This window comes from Megalobrama amblycephala, linkage group LG14, assembly GCF_018812025.1.
Source record: "Megalobrama amblycephala isolate DHTTF-2021 linkage group LG14, ASM1881202v1, whole genome shotgun sequence".
Lineage (NCBI taxonomy): Eukaryota > Metazoa > Chordata > Actinopteri > Cypriniformes > Xenocyprididae > Megalobrama > Megalobrama amblycephala.
In genome coordinates this window covers 3,038,899-3,056,055 of record NC_063057.1, presented here as the reverse complement: position 1 = coordinate 3,056,055, position 17,157 = coordinate 3,038,899, and the positions used below count along the sequence as shown (strand labels likewise).

Below are 17,157 nucleotides of genomic sequence, written 5' to 3'. Positions count from 1 at the left end.
GATTGTGTGTGTGTGCATGTTTCAAGGGGTCGAACTCATTGGATTAAATTTTAACTGTAGTTTTAAACTTCCAGTAACATGATCATCGATTAGACCGTGTGGAACAGCTTTACTGATAGCTGGCTATTGAAGTAACTCTATACATTACACAACCATAATCAAATACAGATCTCAAGCTAATGCAAGATCCTAAAGCTCTGTATACATTTATACCATGGATGACAATGGGACAAAGAATATGGAGAAAATCCATGGATGTCATGGATGCATTTGCTCAAGTTCTGGCCAGAGTATTTCTGACCACAGTAAAGAATCAAAAATTAGGTGAACGTACCTGATGAGTGATGCTCAATCCTGATGAAACTGTTTCGCACCTGTATCCAGAGAATTTAGCACTGATGGGAGACTGACAGGAGAGATTGCATTTTGATGTTAATTTTATTTTATTTATTTTTTTAAATCAATCAGAAATTCATTAGCATATGAAGAAAAAAAGTTGTCAAGAGTTTTAAGTTCCTCCACATTCAACCTCCCCAGACAAGTTGACGTGTCCGCCATCTTGGAACAGTCAAAAATTCAATTTCTGAATTCAGAACTGCATAGAATAGTACGCTAGAAGGGGGTTCTGAATTCAGCAAATCAGTTTTCCAAGATGTCATATGATAAAGCAGCCTCTGGTTGCAAAAAAAAAAAAAACTGCTAAGATTTAAATTGACTAACCTTTCACAGGTGAGAATGTGTTGGTTAAGTTTGTGTTATATATATTAAGTCAATGTTACAGGTCTTTAAACTATGGTAACTTTTAATGTCATGTTAGCTAACGCCTTTGTGGCTTCGTCTTGTGTTAGTTTAGTAAAATCCTCTGCTGAAGTCAATTGCAGATAGGCCTATAGATATTCATAGATGCGTACCCACCTTTTTCCTATACGGCCCAAAATGTTTTGAACGAATGGGAGCTCTGTTGAACCTGAACGCCATAAGCATTACCAAAACAAAATGGCATTATTCTACTCACTCTTTTTTTAAAAGCATTAACAACTACAACAGACCATGGATAACACTAAAAACTTGATTATTTCCGCAGCAAATTGTTAAATATCACTATAGTAAAACATGTCTGTAGCCTATTATATGTTGCCTTAATCAAAAATGTTTATTGACAGACAATAAATTGTATTTACATGCTTTAGAAACATTCCAGTAAACACTGATAAGGGATTAGAAGTGGAAAGGGGAGACAATTAGCCTACATTTTAAAGCATCCGTGTATAAACAAACCTGGAAAAAGATGTGAGGATTTGAGGAGAAATAAAACGAGAGATTCCAGTGTTTTATTCGAATTCCAGAATTATTTGTGGGATATATCGTAAATTAAATTGGGAAAGCAGACCACAAAGTGTTTTTTATTTTATTTTATTTTTATCTTGCAAAGGGTATGAGAGTCAGAACTGCCACTATGGTACCTCATATAAAAAAAGAAAAAGAAAAAAGAAAGAAAAAAGATTTTGTCATGGGAGTTTTTGGGAGTGTGTAGCACACATCCTCGTGTTATGATTGACATTGTTAGTTAAACATTTAGGACCCAGTTTAATTTATGCCGTTCAAATGATGTATTAATGTCGCTTTAAAACAAATATTTGTTTTCTAAACTCTTACCCAGCTTTAGAGTCGATCCTCTAACGCTAGTAACGGCAGTCAAAAGTGTGCAGGTGAGCGCGAGTCATGATAGTAAACGCGTCCACGTCACGTGATGCAGGAAGCAGGAAGACACATCACGTTATAGACCTTATGTAGCCCCGCCCCTTTTCAGCGCTGCGCTCGTTGTCTTTTGACTTCCGGCTTGTATTCCCACAGCGATCTTATGTATTTATGAATGAACTGCTCATTTTAAAATCTTCCCGTTCTACTGACATTTGTTAAGACACCCGCTTTAAACATAACAATGCTCATGATAACTTTTGTTAACTCTACAACACGTAAATCCACTTCACCAGCTAATTATTCTTCAACAGCGATGCCATAGAAATATACAGGGCTACCGCGAAAACGGAAGTTCAAAGACAATATTCTAAAGATGGCGGCGCGCATGTTTCTCTGGAAAATAAGGTCTATTAACTGCAATAATACTCATTTTATTATCATTATTATTATTATTATTAGAGAGAGAAATATTCACTCTTTTGAGATTTCACTTAATTTGAATTAGCAAAAGAGCTAATAAAAATTGCCATAAAAATTGCAAAAAATTAAATGTTATTCACATATCTAGTACAAATTAGCATGCTATGACTTCATAACTGCATATATAGCCTATTTAGATTAACAAAAACAGCTACATTTCATACATATGCTCATGCAGATAAAGTGAGATACACAAATTTTAATTCAACACTTTCAATTAAAAATATAAAACCGTGACAAAATGTAAAATTGTAAATGCTTTAATTGTAAATGTTATATACGACTATAAAATCATCTGAAAGGTAACCAAAAAACTTGACAATAGTCCATCAGCATGCAAATTAGGTTTAAACACCCATATGCTTCCCTGATTTTACCAACAGTGACAATACTGTATTTTATATATATATATATATACAGTGCCTTGCGAAAGTATTCGCCCCCCTTGAACTTTGCGACCTTTTGTCACATTTCAGGCTTCAAACATAAAGATATAAAACTGTAATTTTTTGTGAAGAATCAACAACAAGTGGGACACAATCATGAAGTGGAACGAAATTTATTGGATATTTCAAACTTTTTTAACAAATCAAAAACTGAAAAATTGGGCGTGCAAAATTATTCAGCCCCCTTAAGTTAATACTTTGTAGCGCCACCTTTTGCTGCGATTACAGCTGTAAGTCGCTTGGGGTATGTCTCTATCAGTTTTGCACATGGAGAGACTGAAATTTTTGCCCATTCCTCCTTGCAAAACAGCTCGAGCTCAGTGAGGTTGGATGGAGAGCATTTGTGAACAGCAGTTTTCAGTTCTTTCCACAGATTCTCGATTGGATTCAGGTCTGGACTTTGACTTGGCCATTCTAACACCTGGATGTTTATTTTTGAACCATTCCATTGTAGATTTTGCTTTATGTTTTGGATCATTGTCTTGTTGGAAGACAAATCTCCATCCCAGTCTCAGGTCTTTTGCAGACTCCATCAGGTTTTCTTCCAGAATGGTCCTGTATTTGGCTCCATCCATCTTCCCATCAATTTTAACCATCTTCCCTGTCCCTGCTGAAGAAAAGCAGGCCCAAACCATGATGCTGCCACCACCATGTTTGACAGTGGGGATGGTGTGTTCAGGGTGATGAGCTGTGTTGCTTTTACGCCAAACATAACGTTTTGCATTGTTGCCAAAAAGTTCAATTTTAGTTTCATCTGACCAGAGCACCTTCTTCCACATGTTTGGTGTGTCTCCCAGGTGGCTTGTGGCAAACTTTAAACGACACTTTTTATGGATATCTTTAAGAAATGGCTTTCTTCTTGCCACTCTTCCATAAAGGCCAGATTTGTGCAGTATACGACTGATTGTTGTCCTATGGACAGAGTCTCCCACCTCAGCTGTAGATCTCTGCAGTTCATCCAGAGTGATCATGGGCCTCTTGGCTGCATCTCTGATCAGTCTTCTCCTTGTATGAGCTGAAAGTTTAGAGGGACGGCCAGGTCTTGGTAGATTTGCAGTGGTCTGATACTCCTTCCATTTCAATATTATCGCTTGCACAGTGCTCCTTGGGATGTTTAAAGCTTGGGAAATCTTTTTGTATCCAAATCCAGCTTTAAACTTCTCCACAACAGTATCTCGGACCTGCCTGGTGTGTTCCTCGTTCTTCATGATGCTCTCTGTGCTTTAAAGGTCCCGTTCTTCGTGATCCCATCTTTCAAACTTTAGTTAGTGTGTAATGTTGTTGTTAGAGTATAAATAAAATCTGTAAAATTTTAAAGCTCAAAGTTCAATGCCAAGCGAGATATTTTATTTAACAGAAGTCGCCTACATCGAACGGCCAGTTTGGACTACATCCCTCTACTTCCTTCTTTAATGACGTCACTAAAACAGTTTTTTGACTAACCTCCGCCCACAGGAATACACAAGAGTTGCGTTTGTAGAGTGTGTTTGTCGCCATGTCGTCGAAACGCTGTTATTTTCATCCCGCAGTCCAATCACCGGGTCTGATTCCGGCTCAAATTGATAGGGTAAAATTAAAGACATGTTTACAATAACACTGAGCGCATGCATCTCCACGTTATGGTAAGAGGCGTGACCTTTCCGGGCAAGGTTCGCTAAGCTGCTGTCGAATCACAACACAGGAACCGCTGGCACAATCAGAACTCGTTACGTATTTCTGAAGGAGGGACTTCATAGAACAAGGAAGTCATCAGCCCGTTTTTATGACAGTGGAAACAGCGGTATACAGATAAGTAAATTATGTGAAAAATACTGTGTTTTTTTACACGCGAAACATGAACACATGTTATATTGCACACTATAAACACAATCAAAGCTTCAAAAAAAACACGAAAAATGGGACCTTTAAACGGACCTCTGAGACTATCACAGTGCAGGTGCATTTATACGGAGACTTGATTACACACAGGTGGATTCTATTTATCATCATTAGTCATTTAGGTCAACATTGGATCATTCAGAGATCCTCACTGAACTTCTGGAGAGAGTTTGATGCACTGAAAGTAAAGGGGCTGAATAATTTTGCACGCCCAATTTTTCAGTTTTTGATTTGTTAAAAAAGTTTGAAATATCCAATAAATTTCGTTCCACTTCATGATTGTGTCCCACTTGTTGTTGATTCTTCACAAAAAATTACAGTTTCATATCTTTATGTTTGAAGCCTGAAATGTGGCAAAAGGTCGCAAAGTTCAAGGGGGCCGAATACTTTCGCAAGGCACTGTATATATATATATATATATATATATATATATATATATATATGCCCTTTGAGGCATTTGACTGTCAGACATTAAACTTGCCCTTCCTTTCATGAAATGTACATTTGGGTGTGGTTTTAAAATTTGACATTTCAAAGAATTTCTCAATTTATTAATTAATAAAAGGGGGTAAACACAGTAATAACATTCTAAACTTTGACCTGTTGTTTTAGTTGACCCAGGAATACAAAAGGTGTATACATTTTTTAATACAGTGTGAGGGTTAAAAAATAATATTTCAAAGCAAAGTCAAAACAGTTCATTTCCAAACTGAATAATTATTCGATATTATTCCACCTACGACCACAAAGTGGCAGTACAGACCAAGTTTGTATTGAAACAAAGAGAGTCAAATCATATAGTAGTGACCTAACTACTAAAACACTCCTCTCTACTGTAATCATTTTATCACCTGCATTGTTGCATTTTGCATGCCCTCCTTGCCCTTTTCCTTCTTTTAGTTTCTCATTCACCCCCTCTTTCTCTGTTTTTCCTTCCTCTCCTTTGAGTCTTTTCAACTGACCTTGGCTGGAACTTAATATTTAGCTTGTAATAGTCACATGAGCTGAGGAAACAAACTAACAAACCCACTGTTATTGTGTGGAGCTGAGGAAGCAGGTTGCAGAATGCCACAGATGGTCTTGGTGATGTATGTCTAGCAGGTGGAACGTGGGATAGACAGGGCTGGTTCATGGCCACTGTGTATCCGGCTAAAACAGAGCTGATATCCACACACACACACACACACACACACACACAAAATCTTTGTCAGTGTGACCTGATACATTATAAACGAGAAAATCAGCAGAGACAGATTCTTACATGCATTATTAGATTATTCTCTTATATTGTTCTATATTACAAACATTTTTCAAAAGAGATAATTCTGGCTTTTTGTAGCAAAATTGTGCTTTCAATTACTTTAATTCCTCTGCATTTTGTGCAGAATGAAATTCTGCTCTTTCAGTTTGACGTGTGTTTGGTTCCCATGCCTCTGCTTGTCTTTCACACGTCTCAGATATCGAACTAAATGTGAAACATCTCTCATTGTCAAGGTCTCATGGGGGATAGATAGGGGGAGGTGTCAGAGAAAAAGGGGAGAAACAGAGAAATAAAGAGTAGAATAAAGGAATAGATGCCAGAGAGGGAGGGCGGAAGGAGAGAGCGATAGAGAGAGGGAGAGTGTGTCCCTGCCAGGACTCACGTAGACCCACAGCTGCAGAGCCTTTCTGATCCCAGTACCTCCCTTCACCCCTCCGTCACACTCCGAGCTCTGAAACGTGTGTGTGTGTGTGTGTGTGTGTGAGAGAGAGAGAGAGAAAGCGCCCTTCTATTTGTAGGTCAAGCTGTTTAAATAACCTGATTGTCTAGGAAGCACCACCACACAAACTTTGCAACCAACATATATGTGTGTGTGCTGCTTCTCATAGTACAGTATATATATATATATATATATATATATATATATATATATATATATATATATATATATATATATATATATATATATATATATATATATATATATATACACACACACACACACACACCCGCTGAGAATAGACATCTATTACACACAAACATGTAAGAGCAGTGTCTTTTATGACATCAGCCCATCTCTAGCTGAACTGAGTTGCTTATTTGATCGTCTAATTCTGATTGGTTGCTGCTTTGCTCTTTTCATTACTGGATTACAGTGATTTGTCACTGGTTTGCTTTTTTGATGAATGGCTAGCTCTGATTGGTTGCAGCTTTAAAAGTGTTAGATTTTCATTAATGAAATGTAACTTCCAGTATAAAGAAGCAAGCCACAAAGTGTTATGTAAGAAATGAAATTGGAACAGCTAGCGGTTTATACTGTTTAGTGATCATATACAAAACTATTTGACCACAGAATGACAACCATTTTGAATTAAAGGGATAGTTCACCAAAAAATGAAAATTCTGTCATCATTCACTCACACTCATGTCATTCCAAACCCATAAGACTTTGGTTTATCTTTGAAACACAAATTAAGATATTTTAAATGAAACATGAGTGGTTTCTGTCCAGGTAAGATCCAAAAAGGTAATAAAGGCATCATAAAATGAATCCATATGAACTGATCAGATTAATCCAAGACTTGTTAGGGGATATGATCACTTTATCCACCTTATTTTGCGACTTCCGATTATGCTCATTAAATTATATGAAAAACCAGCGTTTTTTTATTTTTTATGGCTAAAGTAAAGGATGACACCAGAAGCAAAATTTTAATTGATTTTGGCAAATTTCATTTGATGATTAATCAAAATCCTATTGGTTTTGAATGACACGAGGGTGAGAAAATGACAGAATTTTCATTTTATAAGTATATCAGAGAGTTGTTGTATCATAAAATGTATTAAAAAATTTGTATTTTAAGTAAACAATGATATAAGCATCTAATTTTTCTGCTCATGGCATATCCTCACGTCTGTGTTAACTAAACAAACCACATTAACAATAATTAGTATGCAGCACTAACAAACTCCATTAGTCAGTTTGGGGTGTGATAGATGGAACAGAAGCAGTGTGTTAAGGTCATCTGGATCCTGGTCAGTTGCATTAGAACATTCTGTGATCAGACCCATCAGCAACTACAACGGTCTACTGCCACCATATGATCTATTACACACAGAGAACACTGCAAGGCATGATTTTAGAGCAGTAAAAGATGGCTGAGAAAGTTCAATAACACTCATTAGTGTTGAAGTATTCCTCATTTGTAAAAGCATCTGCTAAATGACTAAACAAAAGCCAGTGTACCAGCAGCTTAAACGTCTGAAATTTGAAAGAATGAGCTGACTGAAGGAAAAGCCTATTTTTAGACTGGGTCATAATTTCAAGGTTTCCTAAAGGGAGCCGTCTAACATTATCTTGGCAGCCGGTGATGCCAGCTGGCTGTCTGGGAGCTGGTGATTCTGACATTGATAGGCTCCTACAACAGAGGGGCATCTGATTACACATTGTCTCAAAAGACAAGGAGTATCTGCGAGAAGAGAAGATTCATTCAGACACCTGTAATTGACTGTACATCTGTGCAATCTGAATCTTTTCAACAAAGATGAGACTTTCACTCTTTAGAAAGGGTGCTGGAGGTTTCTTTAGATATTGAATGACTGGATCAGAATCAGAGTCATTGTGTATTCATATATAAAAAGAAATATTATACATATATACATACACACACACATAACATTTCTTTTTAGGCATTCAATATTGGTAGCATATATATATATATATATATATATATATATATATATATATATATATATATATATATATATATATATATATATATATATATATATATATATATATATATATATATATATATATATATATATATATATATATATATATATATATATATATTGTCATAATATTTCACAATTGTGCTGTTTTTGCTATATTTTTGATCAAATGTGCAGCATTTAAAAGAGACTTCTTTTTAAAAACAATAAAAAATCTTATAATTCCAAAATTTGACCTGTACTGTATATTCCAAATAAATTTATAAATGGAGTAAATCACAATGTAACACCTAATAAATGAACAAATTATCACAAGTATTGTACTTTGATATGTGATATTATATGCAGCTTGGATCCTTAACCACTGTTTACCACTTCCAGTGTTTAATAAACCTCAAATGTGGGAACATGTCATTGATTTTTAAGGATTTAATGATCACCTGTGTACAGAAACTGTGAGAAACTCTGTTTACAGTAAGCAACACACCTTCAGTATTACATTTCTCTCAGACAGAAGATTTTCTGAATGAATCTGCGGCAGGCTATGTTGACCCAGCTTTGCTGTGTTTCTCACTGCAGCTGGTTCCCGTAGCGACAGCAGACATGGCAAGCTGCACGTTGCCACGGCGCTGATCTCAGTCAGCCACTGAGGCAGAGCGCCAGACAGTCAGCTGACTAGAGCGAGAGCGAGAGAGAGAGAGAGAGAGAGAGAGAGAGAGAGAGTGTGTGTCTATGAAAGGATATGGCTGAGAGTTGTAAAAGGGCTGATTGGGAAAGAGAGAGAATGAACGAAGGACTTTGTAAGGACGTGTTATGTAGTCTGAGGCCAAAAAGCAGAAATGGACTTGAATTGAAAGAAAGAAACTGAGAGGGGGACTTTGAAAGGGTGTGGAAAATGAGCAAGTCAGAGTTCATATAATGAACACAATGACTGTATTTTTGTCCATCATTTAGCAGATCTGCTGTGACAAAAATGACTGTACAGAGCAATATATAGGTGATGATGATCTTAGCAGACCCCTTAGTTGACATGAAATTCTTTCTGAGATGCTAAACTCCATCTATTAGAGTTTAGCATGTCACGTATCAGAGTTTTATCGTTAAAAGCAAAAGCACCGTATTCACATAAAATTTAACCTATAATCTTGAACCCATTAACTATCCTTATCAGTATCTATATAATTGTTGCTTTCCTGCCTTGCACCTTCTTACAGATTCAGCACAGCTGACATTCAAATAGGAACTGCTTTTTTTATATTTCTGTGCTGATTTTACAGGGATTATCTGTAGAATTCTGGATTCAAAAATGTGTTAAACAGAGCTGATATCGTACTATCAGTATTCTAAATATAAAAGAATAGCAGTGTCCACAACACAGCTATAAAGATAACCATATAGAGAAAATATATATAGTTGGAATAACTTTCAAAAAAAAATTTTTTCCAGGTGTAGAACGATAAAACACTGACAGCCAATCAGAATCCATTCTAATTTAAGGGCTCGCGCATTTAAAATGGCAGACGACACTGCGGGGAAGTTATTCGCTGAGGACCAGAAAAACCACCACTGTTTGACAAGTCAAATCCCCTTTTCAAGGATACTTTAAAGAAAATGGATATATGGAAAACAATCAACCATACCCTCGGAATAAATGGTGAGAAGTATTAGCGATATATGCCAGGTTAGCAAACAGTGTAAAAACAAATTACCTCAGATATCCAGCGCTAGTTTCAACAACATTGTCTTGCGCCTTTTGAAGTTGCAGTGAAAAAGACTAAGTGTTGTTTTTATTCCACTATATTGACTTTGTCAGCTAAATTCACTGTTAGATTAGATCGATTACACTAGCTATTCACTCAAAACATAGCATGCAGCTGAGGACATCTGCTGGTTAAAGCCGTGTAAATGCAACAAGAACAGCAAAACGTTGTACTCACTTTGAAACCACAGACCATGAGCTTCAAATAAAAGGCCATTATCATTTATTGGTGTGGACGCATATAGTTATCTTTATAGTTATTGTTCTTGGTATGAATGGGCCTATACTGGTAGCTAAAAGTATTATTAAAGGGTTAGTTTAGCCAAAAATGACAATTCTGTTATTATTTACAAACCCGTAATACTTTCGTTCATCTTCGAAACACAAATTAAGATCTTTTTTAATTTCTGTCCCTCCATTGACAGCTATGCAACCACCACTTTCGAGCCCCAGAAAGGTAGTAAAGACATAATTAAAGTAATCCATGTGACTCCAGTGGTTTAACCTCAAATTTATGAAGTAACACAAGTGCTTTGTTTGTGCAAAAAAAAAAAAATAATAAATAAATAAATATATATATTATTAGAGAGAGCAGACATTGTTAGGTGAATGTGCATTGGAATACTTTAATGATGTCTTTACTACCTTTCTGGGGCTTAAAAGTGGTAGTTGCATAGGCTGTCAATGGAGGGACAGAAATCTCAGACTTCATTAAAAAGAACTTCATTGAGGTTTCGAAGATGAACGAAAGTATTACAGGTTTGGAACGATATGAAGATGAGTAATTAATGACAGAATTTTCATTTTTGTGATAACTATCCCTTTAAATTAGCAGACATATTTAATAAACAAGCACCTGGGCGATGTGTAGAACTTTTGGAATGATGGACATTCCGATTCTGCGGAATTCTGCTGAACTTTTTGTGGAATTCTGCAGGAACAGATTCTGTGTGCACCTGCTTAAAGGCCTGTTCACACTTAGTATGATAACTGTAACTATACAATATAGTACTATAACGACAATAGCACAGAGAAACAATATCGTTGGAATCTTTTTCACAACGATTTATTCCAGCTGATGGATGATAAAATAAAAAACATTGACAGCCAATCAGAATCCATCCTGCTTTAAAGAGCTTTAGCATTTAAAGCGGCAGATGACAAAAGTTTTATAATAAACAGAATTATATTGTGCATTGATGTGTACGCTAATATAGTTATCATTATAAACCGCGTTTCCACCAAAATTACCTGGAACAATTTGTCACAGGAACTTTTTTCCCAGGAACTTTTTCCCCCCCAAGTCCTATTGCTAGCTGGATTTCCATAGCGGTCTAAAGTACCGTGAAGATAGTTTGGTAACATAGGACTGCACATGTCTTTCCAGTTCCCACTGGATTTCGTCCTCTGCATATAAGCTTAATAAAGCATCGTCAGTCCATCGGTTGTATTTTTTAAACTCCATTGTTGATTCAAATAGCAAACAACTTTTACTGCACTCACCGCAACAGACTATGAAAAAAACGATGGTTGAAATAAAATGCTGCGTGAACTCAACCAATCAGCATGTTCAGCACCAAAGTCCCACCCCAGAAAGTTCCGGAACTTTGCAAAAGCCAGCAGGTACTTTCAGAGGGGAATTTTTTACCCGGAACTGCATTTAGACCCTGGTTCCTGCAGTCGAAACACACCCCAAAGTACCATCCCAAAGTCCCTAGTTCCTGGGGAAAGTTCCTGTGGTGGAAACGTGGCTATAGTTATTGTTCTTGGCGTGAACAGGCTTTAATACCTTTGATGATTTAACAATGATGGTGATATCATTCCTCCTTTCTCACAGCTCATGTTGTCACTCATTATTTTGTGGCAATTTTGTACCAGCCCCCTAAACAAGATGGAGAGCCTCCAAAATAGGGCAAAGAGGATATTTCACATTTACTGTGAAATTAAGCTGGTTAAAAGGCCTTGATTGACCCTTCTACCTGTTCCACCCAGAATTCACTTCCTATCCATCGGAAATCCTCGGAGATACCAAAAAAACCACATCTGTAACTCAAATACAAATACCAGCATGTTATAGTCTGTGTGTATGTGTGTGTGTGACTCAAGAGTTTGACTAATGGCAGCTGTCAGATAATAAGTCATCACAGTTGCACTGAATTAGGACTAATAACAGAGAACAATGTGTATCTACCACTCCTCGTTTAGACTTCAGAAGTTTTAGAAATAAGAAACATAACCTCCTTTGTGTTTTTGTGAATGTGCGTATGTCGACACCCACGCTGGGATGACAGCTTTTGGCTTGTTTGCATGTTTAATATAAATGTTTATGTTGGAAAATTGGGGAATCTGCTCAGGATCTCCCAGTGCCAGGAAAACCTGCAGGATAAGGGAGTGGTTGAAGGCATTAACCGTATAAATGTTTATACTCAACTCTTTCAGGTCCTGTCTTGCAAAAACCTACTGTAAATATGAATTTGCCTATTGTTGGCTATCGTGGCCACGTGAGAAAGAGGGAGATAAATCTTTTCTGATGCTAAGCCAGAATAGTCCGGGAGGTGATGTGAGGGTGCGTTTCTCCTATAAATCTGAGTTTTCAATGCCGCTCAAACAGCTTGTGATCACTCTTATCCCTTGTAATATGTGAACAGTAAAGGTGAAAGGATGATCTATAAAGGTCAGTATCTGCTGACTGGTCTGGCTGCTCTTTAAATAGCCCACTGTCCACTATGTCCTGCTCACCATGGGCACAATTATGTCTTTTTAAAACCTCAACACAACACTTTCACTGTCCCTGCGACCTCACCAGATGACACACACCTGTCAAACTCAAGTGTTAAAGTCGAGGAGCATATGATCTACAGTACATCAGAGATATCCTGCACTCTAATCAGTAAAGGACATGTAGGTCAAGGTTGTAGGGAAGGTGAAATACTTAAGGACAGTGAAGGCAAGCAACTCTTCATATCTGTTTCTGAACGTGTAAACCTGTCAGTGTTTTGGGAGTTGTAAGATATATTAGATGTAAAACTTAAACTAAACGAAAATTAGAAATGCTGACTTGGCAACTAACTGAACTAAGTTTAAGCTGAAGCACTAAAATGACTTACTGGAAACAAAAATAAATTAAACCTAAAGTGTAATATTTAAAAAAAAAAAAAAAAAATTACTACAAATTATAATGAAAACTGATTATATAAAAAAGCCAATTAAAAAAAATATTGAAAACAATAATAGTGTATAAATAATAATAAATAACACTGTTCTCCACTTTTGTTTACTTTTATCATTAACAATCTTTCGAAACACCTGCTCCAACACACTAAGGGTACATTTATATGGCAACGATGTACTAAAAAATGGAAAAAGTTTTTTCTATGCGTTTTTCGTGTACAGATGACATTGGGAATCGGCGAAAACACCTAAAAATGCTGTTGTGCATGCCAGGCCAGTAGTTGGCGCTGTCACTTTGTAAAGAAACACTATGTACCTATAGACTGAAAAAGTACAATGGCCCTGTCCCAAATGGCACACTTCATGTGGACTTTCGGTCTCGTGGACTTAAATTGCGCGTGCTCGCCGAGTCTACGAGTCCGTAGGCCGTCCCATTCAGCATTTTAACGCTCTGAAGTGTGCTCAGCAGCGCCCCCTTTGTACCCTTGAAGCAGTCTTCCACGAAGCCCGCATAGATGCAGGCTCCGCACACTTTAACTACCCAGGAATCTTTGCGAAATGCCAATCAGACAACGGATGGGAGGAGATTTCACTCAAGAACAAAAGATGACATGGCTGAGAAGAAAATATTTAAGTGTAGGTATCATTACGGTTATTATGACCTAGGTGTACAATTTACTAGTTGTTACCTACAGTTTATACAAACATTACGGTCATCAACCAGTGGTTGATATCTCAAACATAATAATAGCGCATTGAATAATACGGTCGCATTATGATTCATTAAATAAATAGAACCGAATGTCAGGGCTTTACTGAGTCATATGTAAACCTAGTATTTATATTTAAACCTGTAAATTCATCTGAAACTCACGCACATGTTTATTATGTGTTAAAATTGTAATCTTAGTTCAAATGGAACATTATGTATTATTACAACTGTACATTATTTAAATAAGCATGTATATATTGTCTAATGCCCAGGTGGCATAAGCAAAAGCAGGCTGTGTAGTTGACATGGAGATAATATTAATCGGATGTGAGACAAACTAAACAGTCAAATTACACGTCAAAAATATTTTTTCCCAAAGATGGTTTCTGTCATTTCAGGCAGTTTTTTTATCACGCTTATGTTAGTTAAAGTGTTTGTTCTTTAAATTTGTTTGTTTTTTGCTTTAATTTTGTTTGTATTTGATGCTATAAAAATGCAGGTTTTGACGGCATATTTCACACCGACATAAAAAGTTGTTCTGCAGCATTAACCAAATCAGCAGGAGTGTAGGCAGGACTTTGATATCACGGCTCCACTTTGTGCATACTACTGTGCAGACTAATGCTCCAAGTTCACTATGCGCAGATTCGAGACTCAAGATGTCAGCGCCACGACGGTGTCGTGTAAATGCTCCCTAAAACCCAGAAAGCCCTTCTGATCAATATCAGCATGTCATCCAAAGGACAGTTCAATGAAAATGGTCATCATTTACTCACCCATGTGTTGTTCAAAACGCATATGACTTTCTTTCCCAAGTGGAACACAAAAGGCAAATTTCTGAGGAATATCATGGCTGTATTGTTCAAATTTACATTAAATGTATGTATTTGGCAGACGTTCAAGCTGTACGTCAGTATGTTTCTGGGAATGAAACCTATGATTTTAGCACTGCCAGCGCTGCGCTCTCTAATTTAGGAGCTTCTAGTTACAGCTTCCTGTAATGAAAGTACAATGAAAGTGAATGATGACTAGGGCAGTCAAACTCCGAAATGACAAAAAAGCACCATAAAAGTATCATAAAATGAGAAATATTCACGCTTCTCTTTTCCATATATGAAAGAGAAAGCGCTCCAAAAAAAGCACTATAAAAGAACCATAAAACTAGTCCAGATGAGTTCTATGCTATATTTCAAGCCCTTTATGTTATATTTTAAGCTTTTTGTGAAGAACAGACCGAAATCTAAATTATTAACGATTGAAATCTAGCCCTTCAGTGTTCAAATCTCATTTGTATGTGCACTTAAGTTTGAATATTTAAAAAAAATTAAAAAAAAAAACTTTACATTCACCATATGGAAAAAGCATGAATATTCTGCCTAACATTACTTTTGTGTTTCACAGGGGGGAAAAAAAGCAGTTTGGACATTGAGTGAACTGTCTCTTTAAAACTCTGCTATCTCGATTTTATCACTGTTGTGACTTTTGCTCCAGTGAGCTTCTGGTGCAGGAAAGTAAACAAACATATGGTTTCCTACATACATATTCAATACACGTATATATTATGTATGCATAAGAGTAAATGTGTACATTGAGAGGAAGAGAGAGACGTCTTTAAGAAACATGGTGTCTCGCTCAGAGTCTTTAGGTTGTTAAGGCTGTAATAAACGTTGTGTGCTTAATAATCCATCAACGCTTCTCACTGACCCATTTCCATAGCCCTGCTCGGATAAGCAAGGTGACTTTGAGCCAAACATTGTGTGGTGTTTAGACTTACTCGGTGGAGGTCCAGAATCACAGGAGATCAAACAGACCCTACACGTCAACCTTCAGCCTCTGAGGGAAAACAGCAGCGGCATAACACACTAAATATTAACCAGCGAGAGAAAGAGTTGTTACATAAGTGTGTGTATGTCACTGAGCTATAGTCAGAGGTTAATGTATTACCCATATCGCTTCACATCGCTCTTCTCCTCTATCGAGCATCCAGACTGTTCATCTGATTTCTGGGAGAGCAAGGCGTTTCGCAGTCTCATTCCACATGAATTGTCTTGAGAGTTCAGTCAGATTTAACAGCTAATATATTTTTGGAATGTTAAATAACTTCCAGGTGGAGTTTACTGTAAATTTCCAAAATGTGCAGTCTACAGTATAATTCTGCTGACGGAGTGTGTTCCAGCATCCTTCCTGCTTTATGGAGGACATCTGCACAGGGGACAATTTGGTTGACTGGCCCAGCTGGTGCACCTGGGACCACATGACCTCAAGAAATGCTGTGCAAAAAGCACTTTTGAACTCAAATGTTACAAAAAAAAAAAAAAACTTTTTGTGTTTTTTTTTTCCCAAAGGAGCGTTTGAGGTTCAATACAATCTCTCCAGCTAACAAAAATAAGTTCTAAGGACAGTTTGCTAACATTCCCTTTAGGGTATGAAAACGTTTATTTCTGAATGTTCAAAACGCCCAGTTTTTTAAATGTTTTAAAAACATCTTTTCTTTGTTATGGGAATGTTACTTTAATGTACTCTGAACATTCAAGTAAACCACAACACTAGTAGTATTGATTGAAATAACGTTTAACGAACATCCCACTAAAACATTCCATGAATGATGTATAAAATATGTTTTTGTGCTAACGTTTTGAGAACATTATTAAAGACCAGATAACTTTGAATGAACATTCTATTAACATTACTTTGCCAAAACGTTAGCCAAAGTACTGAGAACGTTCCCTGTTTGCTTGGTCTATAGCATGTGAGCTGTAGCATGTTGTCAATTGCCACAAAAAAAACATTTTGATTTATCCGTCAGTTTGTAAAAACAAAAATCAGTTAATAGTAATGCAGTTATAATGGTAATCAAGGAACTCCACTAGAATAAATGTTCATGTTTGAAGGTACAGCCAAACTAAACATTATGTGTGTTAACATAAGACTAGCGTGATAAAATTGTTTACTAACCTTGTAACCCATTCAAACTTCTGTCACGACTATGTAAAGCCATTAAACCCTGTAAACGTCACATGATATGTGCAAGCAAACCAGGATATGGCTTTTTACATAATTCAAAAGTTTATTTTCTAAAGAAATTAATACTTTTATTCAGCAAGGAAGTATTAAACTGATCAAAAGTTACAGTAAAGTCATTTATAATGTTAGAATTATATTTCAAATAAATGCAACTTTCTATGAACCAAATAATCTTGAAAAGATCATGGTTTACACAAAAATATTAAGCAGCACAGCTGTTTTAAACTCTGATAATAAGAAGAATTTTTTGAGAACCAATTTAGTATAAGAA

The 17,157-nt window shown here is 36.5% G+C and overlaps 1 long non-coding RNA gene across 1 annotated transcript in view; it reads right to left on the bottom strand.

Moving 5' to 3' along the window:
• Window positions 1–4,896: 4,896 nt before the first annotated feature.
• Window positions 4,897–17,157, bottom strand: part of LOC125246264 — a 31,621-nt gene continuing 19,360 nt past the window's right edge. Inside the window, exon 3 of the long non-coding RNA XR_007179808.1 lies at window positions 4,897–5,665. This is a non-coding gene — a long non-coding RNA (uncharacterized LOC125246264). The remainder of the gene's footprint in view (window positions 5,666–17,157) is intronic.